General features: G+C 36.6%; 2 pseudogenes; one reads left to right on the top strand and one right to left on the bottom strand.

The window, feature by feature from the left end:
* Positions 1-16268: 16268 nt before the first annotated feature.
* Positions 16269-17627, top strand: LOC149157584 (F-box/kelch-repeat protein At1g22040 pseudogene; annotated as a pseudogene).
* A 3-nt stretch (positions 17628-17630) lies between these two features.
* Positions 17631-18732, bottom strand: LOC149157583 (F-box/kelch-repeat protein At1g22040 pseudogene; annotated as a pseudogene).
* Between the last annotated feature and the right edge of the window lie 1612 nt (positions 18733-20344).

The following is a 20344-nucleotide window of genomic DNA, read 5'->3' as shown; positions in this document are numbered from 1 at the left end:
CTACTCCTATTTGATTTCTTGCATTAGATAAATTGATTTTTGTGTAGATGTTGATTTCTAATTTTGTTTCATTGTTTGCATTAGATGAATAATTTCAAAAAATATGTTAATTTCTAATCTTGTTTGATTGAGCTTGCATTAGATGCATTGATTTCAATTTAGATGTTGATTCATAATCCTATTTGATTGGTAGCACTAGATGCATTGATTTAAGTGTAGATGTTGGCTTTTAATCTTATTTGATTGCTTGCAACATTAGATGCATTGATTTCAATGTAGATGTTGATTTCTAATCCTATTCATTTTTTTCATTAGATGCATAAATTTTAGTGTAGATGTTGATTTCTCATCCTTCTTGATTGCTTGCATTAGATGCATTGATTTCAGTGTAAGCATAAAAAATTATTGACAACGTGCATTATGACCATTTGTCGACAACTTCAAACAAAATAAAATTGAATAAAAATTGTATTTGTAGCTTTTACATCTCCACATCTTTTAAAATAGAATATAACTTATTTCAATCATATTTGAGCTTTTAAAAATTGAATAAAATTTAGTTCCATCATAAGGAATTGATTGAAATACTTGGATAACTACTTGTAAATTTAGAAAAGTTGATAACATTATATACAATTATAGAATTGTTGCCATATATCGTTCTTTCACCTATATATTAAATTTAAATACAATTGACTTATATCATGTTATGATTAAGCTCTTGTAGATAATCTCAAAATAAATAATGTTGAATAGAACCTATTTGTGGTTTACATGACATCTTTTATTAAAATTCAATCAAACTTATTTGATTCCTATTTGTGTGTTTTAATTGAACCTTGAGATAAGAAATTGATTGAAATACTTAAAAAAGTTTTCGATGCAATGGTATATGGGTGGGTGACAAAAAATTTCATTTATATATATATGAATGACTTTATAGTTCAAATAATTTATTTTTAAAATTGAATTGCAATAACATACATGTTGATTGCACTAAAAGACACTTTCTACAAGCCAATATGAAGCATGATTGGAATTCTTTCCATGTTCAATATTAAATTGATACATGATCTATTTAAGTTCATTTTAAGTATCAAAGTGACTTGCATCATAACTTAAGATTGTACTTATTTTCTTAGTCTATAAAACTCGAAATCAAAATTGAACATATATTTTACTCATAAAAGTAATGTATATAGAAAAATTATTAAATTAGCAGAATGATTTTAACAAATCCATAAACTTCTAAAATTAATGAGCATCCATAAAAAATATTAATATAAATCCATAAACTGAAATAGTGAATACATGTATCAATAAACTATCCATATGAAAATATATACAAATTACAAATATCACATGAACATCCATAAATTGAAATAATAAGCATCCATAAACTAAAATAATGTTCATGTTGTACATCCATAAACTATCAATGTATGAAAATATACAAAGTTTGTATCACATGTGAATGTGCCCTATGAAATGAGCCTAAAAATATACAAACTATGACACTCTAAGTACCGCTATAACTACTATGTGAGTTCTGTCGTGCAAAGTAAGTGTCCGTAAGCTCATACTACAATATAACACATTCAAATTCAAACTAGTTATATCATTATTTGCACAAAATAAACAATATGGAAATAAATTATTTTGAGCCACATTTTTAATTACATATACATGAATCTACTAACCTCAGTCGAGTCCAAATGCAAGTCAGATAGGATGGGTGTCTAATCATGAATATGTGTTTGATGCTCTTGTGTGTGTGGCTCAATGATCATTAGAGAAATTTTGAGGTCTAAAATGGCCCTCAAAACAAAAATGTACAACAAAAATTGAATTTATAAGAACCAGTAGGATTCAATATGACGATGTCAACCATTGGGGATGATTCACCCTTTTTGGAGTAAAAAAGTAAAAATATGAAAAAAAAAAAAACTATTTTTTCAACTCGTATTTTCAACTTATCTCCCTACAGGTTTACTCAAATTTTTAGAGGGATCACTCGTTGGATGCAGAATTTTATTCCACATCCAAGGAGTACCCATGTTTCATACTTTCGATGGGCTTTGCTACACAAAAAAATGAGAAATACATGAAAACGTGATTGCAATCACGTTCTTTCATGTATTTCTTGTTTTTCATGTAGCAGGGTCCATCGAAGGTATGAAACACAGGTACTCCTTAGATGAAGAATTAAATTTTGCATCCAACGAGTGCCCCCACTCGAAATTTGAGTAAAATTGTAGAGATACAAGTTGAAAAAGTAGTTTTTTCTTTTTCCCTATAAAATGTGATGATGTAATCTAACCTTATTTTATTATTTCCACTATTATTTTATAATATTCCTTAGAAGACCCATTTTAGACCTTAAAATTTCTCTAATATGGGGCCTGCATTGATGAACCTCATCAGTGCCTCTAAACCCAACATCCCACTCATGTCTCCACATAACAACGACATCAACGACACTCTGCATATGGGCATGTGTACACAATGGCAAGGAAAAATTATGATTCGCCTACAAATTAACTACCATGTATGTGTAACTTAAAAGAAGAAAATATTGAAATCTTAGGAATAAAAAAGTTTACCTCAACTGTTGGTCCATGTGGTTGTACATAGTGACTCTCCTCCACATTAGTGAACATATAAGGTGGAGGTGGAGGAGAATCCATGGAAACATGCTCCAGTCGAGGATGAGCTGGCTCATCAACTGCCCCCTAGGATGACTTCATAAGCTCATCCATGTAGCTGGGACGTGTCTACATGTTATCATGAACTTATTAATATAAATGCAATCTCATACGAACAAGAAATTTTAATATAAATAATTATGCATAATTTGATAATAAGAGTCAAAAATTCTGTATATATATATACTTGGCCCATTTCATGCAAGCCGTGCACCCTCCAAGTCTCACGAATGGCATCACTAGACATACATGTATATGTCAAAAGTTGTTCAAAGGGTAAACTAGCGAGAAATGCATAATCATATGAGGGCATTGGTAGGTCACGTGGCAATGGTGGTGGTCTCCTAATCTCTCCATTCAAAGCAACACATGCATTGGCCAATGGCGTCTACATGATGTTTGCAATATTCTCCCCGGTCTCATCATCGAACTGTGATAACTCCTCTAGATTTGTCGATAATTCCAAGCTATGAGATGGTAGTGGAAAGAGTCTCAGAGGTGATGGTACATGCCCAGGGTCTCTACAAGCCCCATTGTGCTCATAGGTACGTCCAAATCTGGTTCCATAATAATGAGATCTGGTATTAGTGTAATCCAACCTCATATGTAACACAAACTATGGATATAAATGCTTGGAAAAATAAATGGTGACCTATTCATGGTGGGGAAACTGACCCTAAGCTCCAATGAATCTATCATACACAAAAGGGGTTGCATCAACATTCCTAAAATATTTTAGTGGAATCAGACCTCTATGTCTAGTAGGGTGATCCAGAGGGATGTCGAACAACTCCCCACGAACATCAATGTCCTTGGTAGCCTTTTTCACCACCTCCCAAGTATCTAGGCCTCTAACCTCATGCCTCCTAATCCTCTGTATGGAATATAAGGGGTGACTATGTGGGCCCGACCTCTGGTATGTCTCAATCAACCTATTGATGCTATCCAACATCAAAGATAAAGCAAGATGAGTGAGTGAATTGGCAGGGATGTTACATATCTCTTCTTTGATCTGCGTTTGATGGGTCGTAACATCCTCCAATGTGATATGAGGTGAATCATCATCCCACAGAGGGATCGATGCCACACTCTAATCCTCAACTTTAGCCTGTTGAGGGTCTGCAAATCATAAACACACACATATTTCATTAAAATTGGAATTATACAATGGATCTAGATTTTTTTTACTTTAACTAGATTGACTTTTTCCAAAATGAGGAATTAGAAAATTGCTTAATTCACTACTTTAAAAGGATATTGTCACTATTTTTGTGATAAAATTATTATAATAAACTATATAACACAAATTTAAATAAAATTGCAGAAGAAAATATTTCATGTCTTCATGTCTTCAATTAGGACTATTTGTAATTTAATAATATTTTTTATGATTAATAATAATAAGAATTAGCTATTAATTATAATTTACTAATTATAATAATCTATTTATTTATTATTAAATAACTAAGCAACTAATTAAGTAATTAAACTAAATTATTTAATAATTAAATAACCAAGGGGTGATTTTTCAACCCAATTTTCTTAGGGACTTTGACAAAACAACTAATAATCAAGCAAAGCCCTATCACCTTCTTTTAGGCTTATCCCTGACAACTAGAGAGAATATTCAAGTTTTGTTCATTCTTGGGGACTCCACTATTATTATCCATCACATTTTGATCCATAATATCACCATTTTTTGTAATAAAATTGTCACTAAAAACTATATAAAACAAATTTATATAAAGTTTCACAAACAAATCTATGACTTATTAATCTCAGATTAAGATTATTTCTACTAATATATTTATGGTTTCTATTAAAAAGTTGATTAATATTATTTGATAACAAGAATATTCTATATGTAAGTATTATTAACCAATTTAAGTATAATTTGATATAGTAAAAACCACACTATGTGTTGAGATACTATTCCAGAAGGTTGAGACAAGTTTAAAGTGTCCATAAAATTTATTTAATGATATACTTATACCAGTAATATGTTTGCTACGTAAAAATTTTAATTGTACTATTAGTAATTTTGTTTGTGTTGAGTTTAGGAGGTTCATAACCTTTTATAGTCAACAAGAGAAATTTTTATGTAAGACTCATGTTATGTCTAAATTTATTCTTTTAACCCAAAACCAATTATAAAATAGAGATTATAACAACATAATTTATGTCTATTAGTATTATTTGCTGTTTTATATCAATTTAAAGTTATGTTGATCAAATATTACATAACAAGTAATAAAATATGAAGAAAAATAATAATAAATCACATATAAAGTTATTTAATGACATTAATAATAATCAATAGTTCATACTATTATTAAATTATATTTTAGTTATATTTTGGTATGGCAACTATTCTATCTAGATTGACTTACTATGGTAAGTCTAAGAGATGGCACCATTTTAGAGTGTGGGACCTATAAAACTATTAAATGGCATAGTACCAATTTTTGTTATTGTTATAATTTACAATAATTTCAATTATTATAGTATCTTATTTAGTTTATGTTGAGATTTAAGGAAATACACATTAATATCATATGCTCTTCATCGAAGAATTTCTTTCTCTAATTGAAAGCATGCCATCGATATCCTATGTATAAGTAGAGGTTAAACAACATGGAAGACAAGAGGTTTCCTAAAATTGCTTGTAACTCTCCCTAAAACCACCTTAAATTCAAGTGGGGATGGCATAAGGATGAGAAACCTTGGCTTGGACATTGGGAGATAAAGGAGGAGATCATTTTGTAGAATAAAGATATTAATATTAAAGATATGATTGCATCAAAATTTAAATATTTAAATGGTGGGATGATAAAGAGTTAGAGGGTAAGAAGAAACTAAGATGTTATATTTAGGAAGTGATTAACCCAAATCTTGAAAACTAGAAGTATATAGACTTTGTTTTGAGTAGTGTAAAAAATAAAATAAACATTTTTAAAATAAGAACAAACTCCCAAGATCTCCATAGTGAAACTAGGTATAACTAGGAAATTCCAAAAGCATCGTGGGAGGAAACTGTGTGTCACACTTGTAACACTAAGAGTGTTGAATATGAAAAACACCAAGTTCTCTTAGATTGTCTAGCTCATACTTAGATTGGATCTAAATTTCAAAATTTTTATGACAGTAACAACCTTCTTTACCTTTCAACCCAACAAAACTATGTTGATGTTGAAATGTTTTTTCTAATGCTTTTCGAACATAAAAATTAAATTATAAAGAACTATAAGTAATCATTTTATGCCATAAAAAGGTCCAAGAGACCATATTCACCATCATCATCATTTTCGTCATTATGATATATTATTATAGGAAATTTACACCACTTTATAGTTGACAAGATAAAAATAAATTATGAATTAGAATAGTACATAATTTACTTTTATTATTTATATTTTAGTGTTAAAGCTAAGTTGATTGAGGCTTACTTCATGAACGATGGTTTAATGTACGAGAAATATCTTACTTATAAAAGTATTTAATGACAATGATATTAGTAATGTCCAACGTCTATTATTAAACGTTTTAACAATCAAAATCAATTATAAATAAGAGAGTAATATATCTTGTTTTTTCGTGAAATATTAGAGGAAAGACAATAAACTAAATAAACTACTTATTGCAAGTGTTCAATATTTATTCTTGAATTATTTGAATATATTATATTGAAAAGAAATATAATTGATATTCCTCTAAAACTTAAATTGCTTACATTATTTATATTATAATTAATATTTACATTTTTCTATTAAAACCAAGTTCATCAGGATTTAACTCATGCATAGTAAATGGCGTAAGAAATTTCTTATCTATTATATATTATTGTAACAAATTTGCACCACTTTATAGTTGACAAGATAAAAATAAATTATGAATTGGAATAACAATATAATTTATTTTTAGGGTTGTTTATCTTTGGATAAAGGAATGAAAAGAGGCCAACATTTTTTTGGCTCGCGGCTCTGCAAGACTTCGGCTCCCGCCCTGCAACCTGCGAGGGCTGCATCCCACGCGACCTGAAGACTGCGAGCACGCCCACCCACTGCGAATTCTGATCCCTGCGGGCATGCCCGCCGAGGGCTTCGCCCCAAGCTGCGATCGACCTAGCGCTACTTCCTGCGTTCTAGTAGTGTCAGGTCCGATCTAGGGCTCGCGCCAATGGAGGTGCTGGGCACTCCCCAGGCGGCTCCCCGTCCTCCTCCGACGTCCTCGTCTGAGGCCTTCAATCGACTCTTGGCAGGGCTTCCAAAGAAGAAGATCTCAGAAGCTACGAAATTCGTCAAAAAATTGGATGATATACCTGAGATCTCCCTCCCCCCAGAAACCCCGATCCAGGTTGCATTATCCTTGGCCGAGCGAGCTCTCATCGGCCAGTTCACCGGGCTATGGCCATCTCCCAAAACCACTGAGAGCTGGGTCAACAAAAACTGGGTGTCGTTGATCAAAGAAAGTGTTACCTCTTACTTTCTGGGGAGAGGATTCTTCCTCTTCGAATTCACTTCAAAGGATGACAAAGATCTGATCTTCCAAAACGCCCCTACTTCATGGGCCCTCAGGGTTTGTATCTAAATAAGTGGACTCCGGACTTTGATCCAATAGTGGACATGCCCAAAGCAGTTCTGGTGTGGGTAAGGCTCCCAAATCTCCCTGTTCATTGCTGTAATTGGGAATCCTTGATGCACATAGGAAATGCCCTTGGGAAATTCATAGACCGAGCAAACAATAAGGACCAATACGACTGCGCCAGAATATGTGTTGAAGTAGATCTAGAGGTGGGGCTACCAGAGGCCATCAAAATCAATGTCGGAAGTTGGACGCATGTGCAGAAACTGGACTATGAGTAGGTGTCGTTCAAATGCCGGAAATGCCATGTCTATGGCCACTTCGCCAAAGGCTGCTCGTCCAACAATGAGGTTGTGCAAGGGAAGGAGGACGGCTGGAATCAAGTCAAGCGCTCCAAAACTTCTCACAAGACGCAAAAGTCGGGAGGCCCTAATGGCAAAGGTCCTCACCAGACCTCTGCTCAGCAGATCCCGCCCAAGCCTGTTCCAGAAAATAAGTTCGACCCTCTTAGCTCGCAGCCAGAGGACATCCAGGAGGATGTGGACCAAAAGGCAGTATCTTCAGATAAAGGTAACCCACCAATCTTCTCCAAGGATGCAAGTGTCGCAGAAAGCTCAAAAGGAATTCCTGTCGAAGTTGAGGAAGAGGACCAAGAGTCGGAAGACTCAGAGGAGGAAGGAGAAATAGGTGACTCCCAAGCCTCTGTAAGGAGATCCACAAGAGGCCGCAAAATAGATCGGGAGAAAAGAGAGCAGGAGACGTACAAAGATAAGCTACAGGGCAGCCAACAAACTCTGGAGAAGTTGTTAGCAAAAAAGGCGAAGATGGCGAGAAACCAGTCTCAAGGCTCTAAGGGAGCCCTTCAGAGCAACGGTAAATAATGAAAATAGTCTCCTGGAATAGTAGGGCTATGGGGAGAAAAATCAAGGAAGAGGCCATAAGAAACTTAATAAGAATAGAAGCCCCGGACATATTCCTTATCCAGGAGACCAAAATGGAGGACACAGACTTCCTCCAAATAAGCAAAAAACTCTGGAGCAAAAGTAAAGAAAAATCTGTCTCAGCCCGAGGAGCCTCTGGAGGGTTGGGCACTCTCTGGAATGATAGTAAGTTTTCGTTAGTATCTGTGACCTCAAATACTCACTGGCTGCTGCTAAAAATGCAGCATCTCGGTACAAAAGAATCCTTTTGTCTCTTCAACGTTTATGTGTCGGTCAATGCTGGAGAAAAAAAGGCATGTTGGGACTCAATAAGAAGCCAAGCAGACCTTGGGAACCTAGAAAACATCATTATTGCAGGAGATTTGAATCTCACGTTGCACACCTCAGAAAAGTGAGGAGGCTGCATTGTGCGAGATCCAGCAAGGGAATGGGTAGAGGACCTTCTACAAGACTGGGACCTGTTGGACATCAAGCCCTCCTCTGGTAAGTATACTTGGTCAAATAAAAGAATAGGCCCTAGACACATTGCAACAAGGCTAGATAGATTTTTTGTCCAAAGTTCCTTTCTTTTGCTTGGATTAGATGCTAGTATGCAAATTATTTCTAGCAGCATATCTGACCACAATCCTATCAAGCTTGATCTCTGGGCCCATCCTGATCTTGGCCCCATCCCCTTCAAATTTAGCCCCCTTTGGGTCGAGGAAGCCAATTTTTTGTAGATAGTCAAGGAAAGCTGGTCTCAGCCAGTCAAAGGATCACCTTTCTATGTGTGGGAAGAAAAGCTCAGAAGAACAAAATTTGTGCTAAAGTGCTGGGCCAAAACCCTCCCCAATCCAGCAGCTGAAAGAAAAAATCTCCAAAATCAGCTGGATGTTCATCATTTGCTATCGGAAGAGGCATATGTAACCAGAGAAATCCTTGATAAGGAGGTCCAACTTCAACAACACTTTCATAAAGCCTGTCTGGCTTAAGAAGAATTTTGGAGGATTAAATCTCGCTGCCTTTGGCTCAAAGTAGGAGACAAGAATTCGTCTTTCTTCCATAAGCAAGCTCAAGCCAGAAAAAGCTTCAACTCCATTGCTGAAATCAAGGAAGATACTACCAATCACAAGGAATTTTCAAGTATCAAACGAGCAGCTTTTGTCCACTTCAAAAATCTTTACAGCGAAGATGCAAATCCGACTCAGAATTCTTGTCTTCTGGATTGGGTTCCCTCTTCAATCACTGCTGAGATGAACATCCAGCTAGAAGCTAAATTCACCAAGGCTGAGGTCAAGAATGCTCTCTTTGCCATGAACCCAGATAAAGCCCCAGGTCCGGATGGATTCTCCGCCAGATTTCTTCAATCATGCTGGCACATTGTGGAAAAAGATCTCTATAAAATGGTTCAAAAATCCCAAGCCTGTCAAAAAATTGGAGGTAGTACAAACTCTGCGTTCCTTGCACTCATCCCCAAGGAGAAAGGCGCCAACTCCTTCAGCAGATTTCGTCCCATCTCTCTTTGCAACACTGGCTACAAATTGATCACCAAGGTTATAGCTAACAGGCTGAAATATCTTCTCCCCAAAATCATTCCAGAGAATCAAGGGGGCTTTATTCATGGCAGACAGCTAGTGGACAACTTCATATTAGTTCAAGAGGCAATCCTTTCAAGCCAGCAGCGCAAGGAAAAAGGTATGGCTATCAAACTGGACTTAGCAAATGCTTTTGATCGTGTTAGGCATAATTTTCTTTTGAATGTTTTGAAAAAATTTGGATTTGGGGAGAGCTTCATAAACTGGATTCGAGCCTGCATCTCGGAGCCATGGATCGCGCCCCTAGTTAATGGCAGAGCTGCTGATTTTTTCAAAGCCTCAAGAGGACTAAGGCAGGGCTGCCCTCTGTCTCCTCTTCTGTTTGTACTCCAAGCTTCCATTCTCAGCTTCCATCTAAACAAAAAAATGCAAGAACAGGAGATCTCAGGGGTCTGCATTGCAAGAGGAGTCAAAAGCATCAACCATGCCCTTTTTGCAGATGATACTCTGCTGTTGGGCGCTGCATCAATCCATTCAGCCAACAGATTTAAAGAAGCTCTTGAGGAATTTTGTATGGCATCGGGAAGTAGTCTCAATAAGGGGAAGTGCCACATTTACTGTTGGAACATTACACCCATCTTGCTTAGTTCCATTACTAGATGCCTTGGATTCACAGCCTCTTCAGTTTGGACCTCGTTTCAATATCTTGGGCTCCCTATATTCCTCAAGCGGACCTATAGCAAGGATTGGCTCCCTCAAGTGGAAAAATTCAAGAGCAAACTCCAGGCTTGGGGATTCAACTGGCTTAACATTGCGGGCAAGTCAGTCCTCATCAAAGTTGTGCTCTGCAATCTCCCATTATTTCAGTTTTCTGTTCTCCTTGCTCCAATTCGCATTCTTCAGAAAATGGACCAGCACATTCGCAATTTCTTTTGGAAGGGAGGCAAGCAGAATGAGAGGAAAATCCCTCTTGTTAATTGGGAAACTGTCTCCAAGCCTCAAATGGAGGGAGGATTAAACTTCAAGAGCCTTCCCCTACAGAACATTGCCATGGGAGCCAAGCTTCACTGGAAAATTATTGCGCCCAAACCTGGCTGGGCCCAATGAGCGCTATGGAGGAATTATTTCAAAGGTGAGAGAGTTTGATGCCTGGATGGGCCTCTCCCCCAAGGCGCCTCTCCTTTTGTAAGGCTCTCCTCCAAAGCCGCCCCCTGATCCGCTCCAATGCTTACTGGATACCTGGAAATGGGAAGAAAATCAACATTTGGGCTGATTGCATCATGGATCAAGAACCGATTGGTGATTGCCCCTCCGTGAAGGTGTTGCGTGGCTGGTTGACTGCCTCAAGAAAATCCACGTTGTGGGATATATCCACGTGGGCTGGGACGCGTTGGGCAGGTTGGAGCCTTATTGATTTGCCTCTGAATCTTCTCCAAGAATGCAGCCGCCTTCGTGCTATGCTGAATGGAATTGCCCCCTCTCATATATGCAGAAGAGACTCGCGTGGTTGGGGTTCACTGTCTGCAGGCTACACAGTAGCTCAAGGCTACGCTAAGCTCGCTTTGAGACCAAATGTCCCTCCTAACCCTGCTTCGTGGAAGGCAATCTAGATCATTTCCTCTCTGCCCAAAATCGACATGTTCTGTTGGCTCCTATGTCACAGGAAAATCCTCACAGATGACAAATTGCAGAGACGTGGATTCCATGGCCCGTCCAGGTGTCCCCTGTGCAGAGAGAATGTGGAATGTGCCACGCATATCATGTTAAACTGTAACTTCGCTGTGCAGGTTTGGAGTGAGCTGATGGATTACTGGAACCCCAATTTTGTTCTTCCCACCTCCATAATTGATATTTTTGCTAATTGGCAGAACAGCTACCCCGGTCCTCCTCCAAAAAACAAAGTGATTAAAGCAGCTTGGTCTTCCCTTCCTAAAATTTGTTGCTGGCAGATCTGGCTAGAGCGAAACAGCAGAATCTTCAAAAACACTCAGCATGATGTCAAGGTGGTAGCGGCTAAGGTAAAGTTTCAGTTAAAAGAATGCTTGGGAGATCAAAAAGACGCTTCAAATCTAACTCAGTTAGATACTGTTTGGGGGGCCTCCTTAAATCTACAATTTCATCAAGCCATCAGAAACATCCCCTCTTCTAAAGAATGGCAAATAAGGGGAAAAAATAATGAAGACTTTCAAGACTAGATCTCCAACCAAAAGGTGCACTCTCTCTTCTTTGACGGGGCAGCAAAGGGAAATCCTGGCAAGGCTGGCGCAGGAGGAATTGTAAAAAACATTGAAGGCATATCGACTCACAACTTTGCTTGGGGTCTGGGGATCAACTCCAGCATCCAAGCTGAAGCATTGGCCCTCTTCCAAGGTATTAAGTTGCTCTTGAATTTGGAAATCAAGGAGGCAAACATTTTTGGAGATTCTCAAGTGATAATAAAAATCATGGTGACCAACTCAGCCCCTCGGGACTTAAGATTAGCCAGATTGATATCTAGAATCAAAAGTTTGGGGAAACTGTTCCAAAGCCTGAAATACTTCCACGTTTTGAGAGACAACAACAAAGAAGCAAATCTTGAAGCTAATAAAGCTGCTCTTCTCTCTGTTGGGGCAATGATAAGAGATGGGGATGAAACATGGGATCCAATTCCATAATCATTCAGCTGATATGTTTTATTGCTTGCTTTTAGATCAATTCGTTTGTATTTATAAGCTTGGGCAAATCAGAGAAATCGATTCCATAGCTTAACCAAAAAGAGCTGGAAGCTGAACACAAGCTCCATAGCACTTCAGGTTGTCGAAACTATTTGGGCTCTGCTCCCTCTCATTGTAATCGGAAATCTGGCATTTAGACCACTCAGCTAATATAATCCATAACCGTTTCTGTGAAAGAAAAAAACAATATAATTTATTTTTATTATATATGTTTTTGTGTTAAAATCTAAGTTGATTGATGCTTTATTCACGAATAATAGATTAATATGTGAGAAATATCTCACTTATAAAGTTATTTAATGACAATGACATTAGTAATGTCCAATATCTATTATTAATCATTTTAACAATCAAAATCAATTATGAATAAGAATAACAATAGAGTAGTATAGATTGATTTCCTTGAAAAACAAAAGGAAAGAGGGTACACTAACTAAACTAGTTATTGCGAGAGTTCAATATTTATTCTTGAATTGTTTGAATATATTATACTGAAGAAGAAAAACATATAACTGATATTCCTCTAAAAATCAGATTGCTTACATTATTTCTATTATAATTAAGATTCGTATTTCTATACTAAAACCAAGCTCAATAAGATTTAACTCATGACTAATAGATTGTGTAAGAATTTTTTTACCTATAAAACTATTTAACAACATATAAATATTGTATTTGTTACAATTATTCATTATTTTAATGTTGACACTAAGTAACTACTTTGTATATGTTTAGTATAAGTTATTATAATAGTAAAATGTTGCACACCTTCTTTGTATGTCTACTTGTGTCATTTGATGCTCAAAATATTTATTTTATGAATTAGAACGCAAAAGTAATACTATTTTATTTACATCAAATATAAACCAAAAATATTAAGGAGAGCTCACTTCAAATTTTATTTCAATTGTCTAGCATTTATTCATTTAGTGTCTAAACAGTTTATCTTAAAAATACTACTCTAATATTGTTTTAAAATACCAAGTCTAAAAGATATTGTTTTTAAGTGCATTATTGAATTTGACTATGCACATTTGATATAGCGGGAAGTTACGTTGGTTAAAAAAAATCTTTGAATATAAAAATGAATAGAAGTGTCATGTTATTCACATAAAGTATCGTCACATGATTACATTGAAGTTAAACCAAAATGTGCATATATGTACTGCATAATATAAAACTCCTCAAAAATTAATATGAATAGAATATACAACAAACATTGGAAATTTTTTCTGAGATCAATAGATACTTCAAAAGACAAAACCACGTTCATGAATCATCTCAATATACTCTCAAATTGATCAAGTACAACTTCTACACAACATTTATTTATCTTGGTCTTCTTGCAATGTTCTTTCTTTGACATCCATGCCCAAACTGTGGTATTGATTTGAATAGAGCCAAGTTCTGTGTCAACAAGATTTGGTACCAAACAAAACAATCCTCTACAATATTTCTCTAGCCACCACAATGTATGCTCAAATCCTATTGGATGTGGTAGATGATCATCATGTTTTCACACGTCAATTCTAACCATGATGCATCCTTTCTTGACCATCTTTCCATGGATTTTATGCCCAAGCTCTAAATTAAATATGGAGCCCTCACCCACTTTCACTCCATCTTGCTAAAGGTTTACCTTGCCTCCAGGAGAAAATGTAGAAGAACCATTTGCACCTGCAAAACAAAGTGAATAACCTCAATATTTTCTCAAACAAAACATTTATCATACTCTCAATAACACTTAACACATGCTTCAAGCTTTTTTTTACCTATGTTGAGCCTCAAATCCATGATCTTTCATTGATGAATGTCCCCTTCATCAACATCCTCCACAATAAAATGTGGTTGAATGATATCAATTATAAAAATTATATCATAGTTTGCATTAACCCTTTCTTGAGCACAATAATTTCCAGTGTTTGTAGGTTCAACCCTTCTGAGCCCAATAACTTGACAATTAATTAGGAGGTCAACTAGTCTCCTTTCGTCAAAATTATGTTTTCCATTGTAACTCATACCAATTCTATAAGGAGTAGTCTACCTAGGTGGAGGAATTGCTCGGTTTCGGTCGCCACCCGGAAAGACGTCCAGCTCCGGCCGTCGGCAATCCCTCCCCCCTCCACCACCCTCCCCTAGCTCCGCCACCCTCCGTCCATCGCTCTGCATTAATTTCCTAACAGAACTGCCGCCGCGAAGAGTTAATGCAATTTCCAATTCGAATTTGGAAACCGCAGGCTGCTCCCCCAACCAACTCGAGGCAGCCCCTGCAGCTCACTCACCTTCCTCCTCGACTCGGCGCACCTTACCTGCAGGAATTTTGATTGAAGTTGTTTGTTGAAACCCAATCTAAAATATGTGCCATCATTGTTTCGACAAAATGGGGAGGATATGTCCCATACATAATAAGAAAATATTAACTTCGGAAAAGGTTTGATCCAGGGAAACATGTCAGAGATCGAGGTGAAGGTTGAGCGTTATGGCCGTTGAATTTCAATAGTTTCAAACCCAAATTCCATCAAGTGAGTTGAATTTCCGTGAGTTTACCTTCAAAATTTAAAGATCAACAGCGAAAATTAATGGGGGCTTTAAATTTCTGCTGCTGGAATTGTGTTTTGGACTGGTTTGTTGTTTAAGCGTTGGGGTTTTTGTTGTTTTTGGGAAAATTCGGGTTGAAATTGAAGAATTCTGGAGGTATGGGCAGGGGAGAAATTGCCTACTTAATAAGCAATTGAAATTTCAAGTTTCTCGCTGGCTTTAAAAGATTAGGTTTTTTGGGTGTGCTTCGTTTATGGTTGAATTACGTCTCTGATATGTTTTGGCTAAAGGCTTAGGGATTTGTTATCTTACGTTAAACTGTGACTTAGGGTTGTGGAATTGAAGGGTTTTATTTTTTTAGTATTTATATGGGTAAATTAGCTGCAAGTCCGTTCGCTTCTGAATGTTGCCATCTTGATTTATGCAGGTTTATGGTTGAAAATTCTTTAAAATTGTCAAAGGCTTCGTAGTGAAAATTATTATTTTGAGGATTTTGAGCTGAAGCCCTAAGGATCCGTTGATTTTTGCGATGGTAAGATTTGCTTGAATTTCTATTTCATGTTATAGTCTTCCATTTGCGACGTTTTTTGTTTGTTTGTTTGGTTAAATTCCCTTTTGTGCAAGACCCTTATGGGACAGGAACTTGGCCTTGTCTGCCTCGTACCTATGATAAACCGTCTAGACAGAGTTAACAATGAAATGTCATAACAGAGTACAATTTACCTGCACAATGTTCTTCGGGTGAATAGAACCAAATCCAATATAATGAAAATTCGGTTTATCATAGTAACCCACTTCACTGTTTGTATTTGTGAACTTTGCTTAAAATTTCTTTCATTTTTCCCGGTTATCTTAAACCATATAGTTTCCGATATTTTTGGTTTTTGGCTTTCTTGTGTTAGATTTGTATCTTTCAACTTAATGGATTAATTTTTTTCAAGATTGAGGCTTTTGTGATTTGAATTGAGTTGAGCTTTATTTTCTGGTATCATCACATTGAAATTCTTTGTGTCAATATTTCAAACCATCAAGTACAGTTTATCCTTATAATTAATTTCTTTTTGGTAAAGCTCTTTGTGGCTAAAATCTGTTACCTACTTATTCAGCTGATGATGACAAAGATTTTTCCCTGACAACCTTCTATATAGTGTTGTTCCCAATTTCATTTGGTGGATCATTTGTGTTAGACAGGGTGGTTTTCAAATTCATTTGATGGAGCCTTCGCTTTGGATTTGAAATGCCCTAGCTCTTAAATTTTGGGATGGACTATCAAATTAATCTCATAAAATGATGATATTTTTGGCCATTAAAAAATTGTTTCGATGTACTTTATTGTAGCAAGCATTTAATTGATCTCAAATATCAAAATTATCTAAATGTGATAAAATCTTCAAGGACAGATGTAATGTTGAACTAGCACTAAGGCAGATTATTCTATAGTCGAATGAATTTGCTACAAGGTTGCAGAATTTTATTTAATTTTCAGAATTTTCTTTAATTTTCAATTTACCATCCCATGATCCATCATTGAAAATGCAGTGGTTCTGGCCCGCTTGAAGGAAATAAAGATTGAATTTCAACCAGAGGATTGAGTGGGCAGTGTAACGGAACCAGCAAAAATTTTAAATCATTGGTTGATACCTTATATGATTCAAAGCGTCAAAGGTCCTTGACTTGCAAGCTTTTATGGGGAACTTTTGGAGCCACTCCAGGAAAGAGGGTTCAGATGAGCAAACAAGAACCCAAGTCGAGTGTAGTAAAAGGAAGATACTATTAGTTGTCGATGGGAATGAAAGACCAAGGATAATTTATGCTCTCCCCGATGAGATCTCCATTAGGATTCTTTCCAGGGTACCTCGTGGATGCTATTCCAACTTGAAGTTGGTATGTAAAACATGGAATCACATATTAAGGGATTCAGAGATATTCGAATTAAGAAAAGAGATCGGTTTCTCTGAAGAATAGCTATACATTTTGATGAAAGACAAAGAGGAAAAGCTCATCTGGAATGCTTTGGATCCGTTATCAGGTAAATGGCACAGCTTACCACCTATGCCGGCTTTTATATATGAGGAGGAATTGAATCAAGCTACGGGATGGAGTTTATGGAATGCAATGGGAGCATCGGGTTACAAGCTAACAGGTTTTGTGAGGGGCTAGTTTGGATGGAAAGATTCTCTAGATAGAACAACTTTTTGTGGTTGTGCCGTAGGGGCCATTAATGGATGCCTCTATGTTTTGGGAGGGTTTGCTAAAGCATCTACTCTCAAATTTGTCTGGCGTTATGATCCTCGAATAAATGCATGGACAGAATTCGCACCTATGACCACTGCAAGGGCTTATTGTAAAACAGCTTTCCTGAACAACAAGCTTTATGTGGTAGGTGGAGTGAATAGGGGCAGAGGTGGATTGACTCCACTTCAGTCGACAGAGGTTTATGATCCTGTTACAAATACCTGGACCCAAATTCCAAACATGCCATTTGCACGAGCTCAAGTTCTGCCCACAGCTTTTTTAGCAAATATGCTAAAACCAATTGCTACTAGAATGACAACATTTAGGGGAAAACTATGTGTACCACAGAGCTTATATTCGTGGCCTTTCTTTGTAGATGTTAGTGGTGAAGCCTATGATTCTTTCAGGCCAACCATCTCCCATACCGTTTGGCATCTCCAGCCAAGAATCAGTAGCAGGATCATAGGCTTCACCACCAACATCTACAAAGAAAGGCCACGAATATAAGCTCTGTGGTACACATAGTTTTCCTCTAAATGATGTCATTCTAGTAACAATTGTTTTTAGCATATCTGCCAAAAAAGTTGTGGGAAGAACTTGAGCTCGTGCAAATGGCATGTTTGGAATTTGGGTCCAGGTATTTGTAACAGGATCATAAACCTCTGCCGACTGAAGTGGAGTCAATCCACCTCTGCCCCTATTCACTCCACCTACCACATAAAGCTTGTTGTTCGGGAAAGTTGTTTTACAATAAGCCCTTGCAGTGGTCATAGGCGCGACTTCTGTCCATGCATTTATTCGAGGATCATAACGCCAGACAGATTTGAGAGCAGATGCTTTAGCAAACCCTCCCAAAACATAGAGGCATCCATTAATGGCCCCTACGGCACAACCACAAAAAGTTGTTCTATCTAGAGAATCTTTCCGTCCAAACCAACCCCTCACAAAACCTATTAGCATGTAACCCGATGCTCCCATTGCATTCCATAAACTCCATCCCGTAGCTTGATTCAATTCCTCCTCATATATGAAAGCTGGCATAGGTGGCAAGCTGTGCCATTTACCTGATAACGGATCCAAAGCATTCCAGACGAGCTTTTCCTCTTCGTCTTTCATCAAAATGTATAGCTATTCTTCAGAGAAATCGATCTCTTTTCTTAATTCGAATATCTCTGAATCCCTTAATACGTGATTCCACGTTTTACAGACCAACTTCAAGTTGGAATAGCATCCACGAGGTACCCTAACAAGAATCCTAATGGAGAGCTCATCAGGAAGAGCAGAAATTATCCTTGGTCTTTCATTCCCATCGACAACTAATAGTCTCTTCCTTTTACTACACTCGACTTGGGTTCTTGTTTGCTCATCTGAACCCTCTTTCCTGGAGTGGCTCCAAAAGTTCCCCATAAAAGCTTGCAAGTCAAGGACCTTTGACGCTTTGAATCATATAAGGTCTCAACCAATGATTTAAAATTTGTGTTGGTTCCGTTACACTGCCCACTCAATCCGCTGATTGAAATTCAATCTTGGCCAGAACCACTGCATTTTCAATGATGGATCATGGGATGGTAAATTGAAAATTAAAGAAAATTCTGAAAATTAAATAAAATTCTGCAACCTTGTAGCAAATTCATTCGAATATAGAATAATTTGCCTTAGTGCTAGTTCAACATTACATCTGTCCTTGAAGATTTTATAACATTTAGATAATTTTGATATTCGAGATCAATTAAATGCTTGCTACCATAAAGTACATCGAAACACTTTTTTAACGGCCAAAAATATCATCATTTTATGAGATTAATTTGACAGTCCATCCCAAAATTTAAGAGCTAGTGCATTTCAAATCCAAAGCAAAGGCTCCATCAAATGAATTTGAAAACCACCCTGTCTAACACAAATGATCCACCAAATGAAATTGGGAACAACACTATATAGAAGGTTGTCAGGGAAAAATCTTTGTCATCATCAGCTGAATAAGTAGGTAACAGATTTTAGCCACAAGGAGCTTTACCAAAAAGAAATTAATTATAAGGATAAACTGTACTTGATGGTTTGAAATATTGACACAAAGAATTTCAATGTGATGATACCAGAAAATAAAGCTCAACTCAATTCAAATCACAAAAGCCTCAATCCTGAAAAAAATAAATCCATTAAGTTGAAAGATATAAATCTAACACAAGAATGCCAAAAACCAAAAATATCGGAAACTATATGGTTTAAGATAACCAGGAAAAATGAAAGCAATTTTAAGCAAAGTTCACAAATACAAACAGTCAAGTGGGTTACTATGATAAACTGAATTTTCATTATATTGGCTTTGGTTCTATTCACCCGAAGAACATTGTGCAGGTAAATTGTACTCTGTTGTGACATTTCATTGTTAACTATGTCTAGACGGTTTATCATAGGTACGAGGCAGACGAGGCCAAGTTCCTGTCCCATAAGGGTCTTGCACAAAAGGGAATTTAACCAAAAAAACAAACAAAAAACGTCGCAAATGGAAGACTATAACATGAAATAGAAATTCAAGCGAATCTTACCATCGCAAAAATCAACGGATCCTTAGGGCTTCAGCTCAAAATCATAATTTCCACTATGAAGCCTTTGACAATTTTAAAGAATTTTCAACCATAAACCTGCATAAATCAAGATGGCAGCATTCAGAAGCGAACGGACTTGCAACTAATTTACCCATAGAAATATTAAAAAAATAAAACCCTTCAATTCCACAACCCTAAGTCACAGTTTAACATAAGATAACGAATCCCTAAGCCTTTAGCCAAAACATATCGGAGACGTAATTCAACCGTAAACGAAGCACACCCAAAAAACCTAATCTTTTAAAGCCAGCGAGAAAATTGAAATTTCAATTGCTTATTAAGTAGGCAATTTCTCCCCTGCCCATACCTCCAGAATTCTTCAATTTCAGCCCGAATTTTCCCAAAAACAATAGAAACCCCAATGCTTAAACAAGAAACCAGTCCAAAACACAATTCCAACAGTGGAAATTTAAAGCCCCCATTAATTTTAGCTGTTGATCTTTAAATTTTGAAGGTAAACTCATGGAGATTCAACTCACCTGATGGAATTTGGGTCTAAAACTATTGGAA

This window comes from Pinus tabuliformis, chromosome 5_2 (assembly GCF_031772625.1).
Source record: "Pinus tabuliformis cultivar Carrire ecotype Pingquan chromosome 5_2, CPIR1, whole genome shotgun sequence".
NCBI lineage: Eukaryota > Viridiplantae > Streptophyta > Pinopsida > Pinales > Pinaceae > Pinus > Pinus tabuliformis.
Note: the sequence above shows the minus strand (reverse complement) of the source record. Positions and strands in the feature narration are given on the sequence as shown.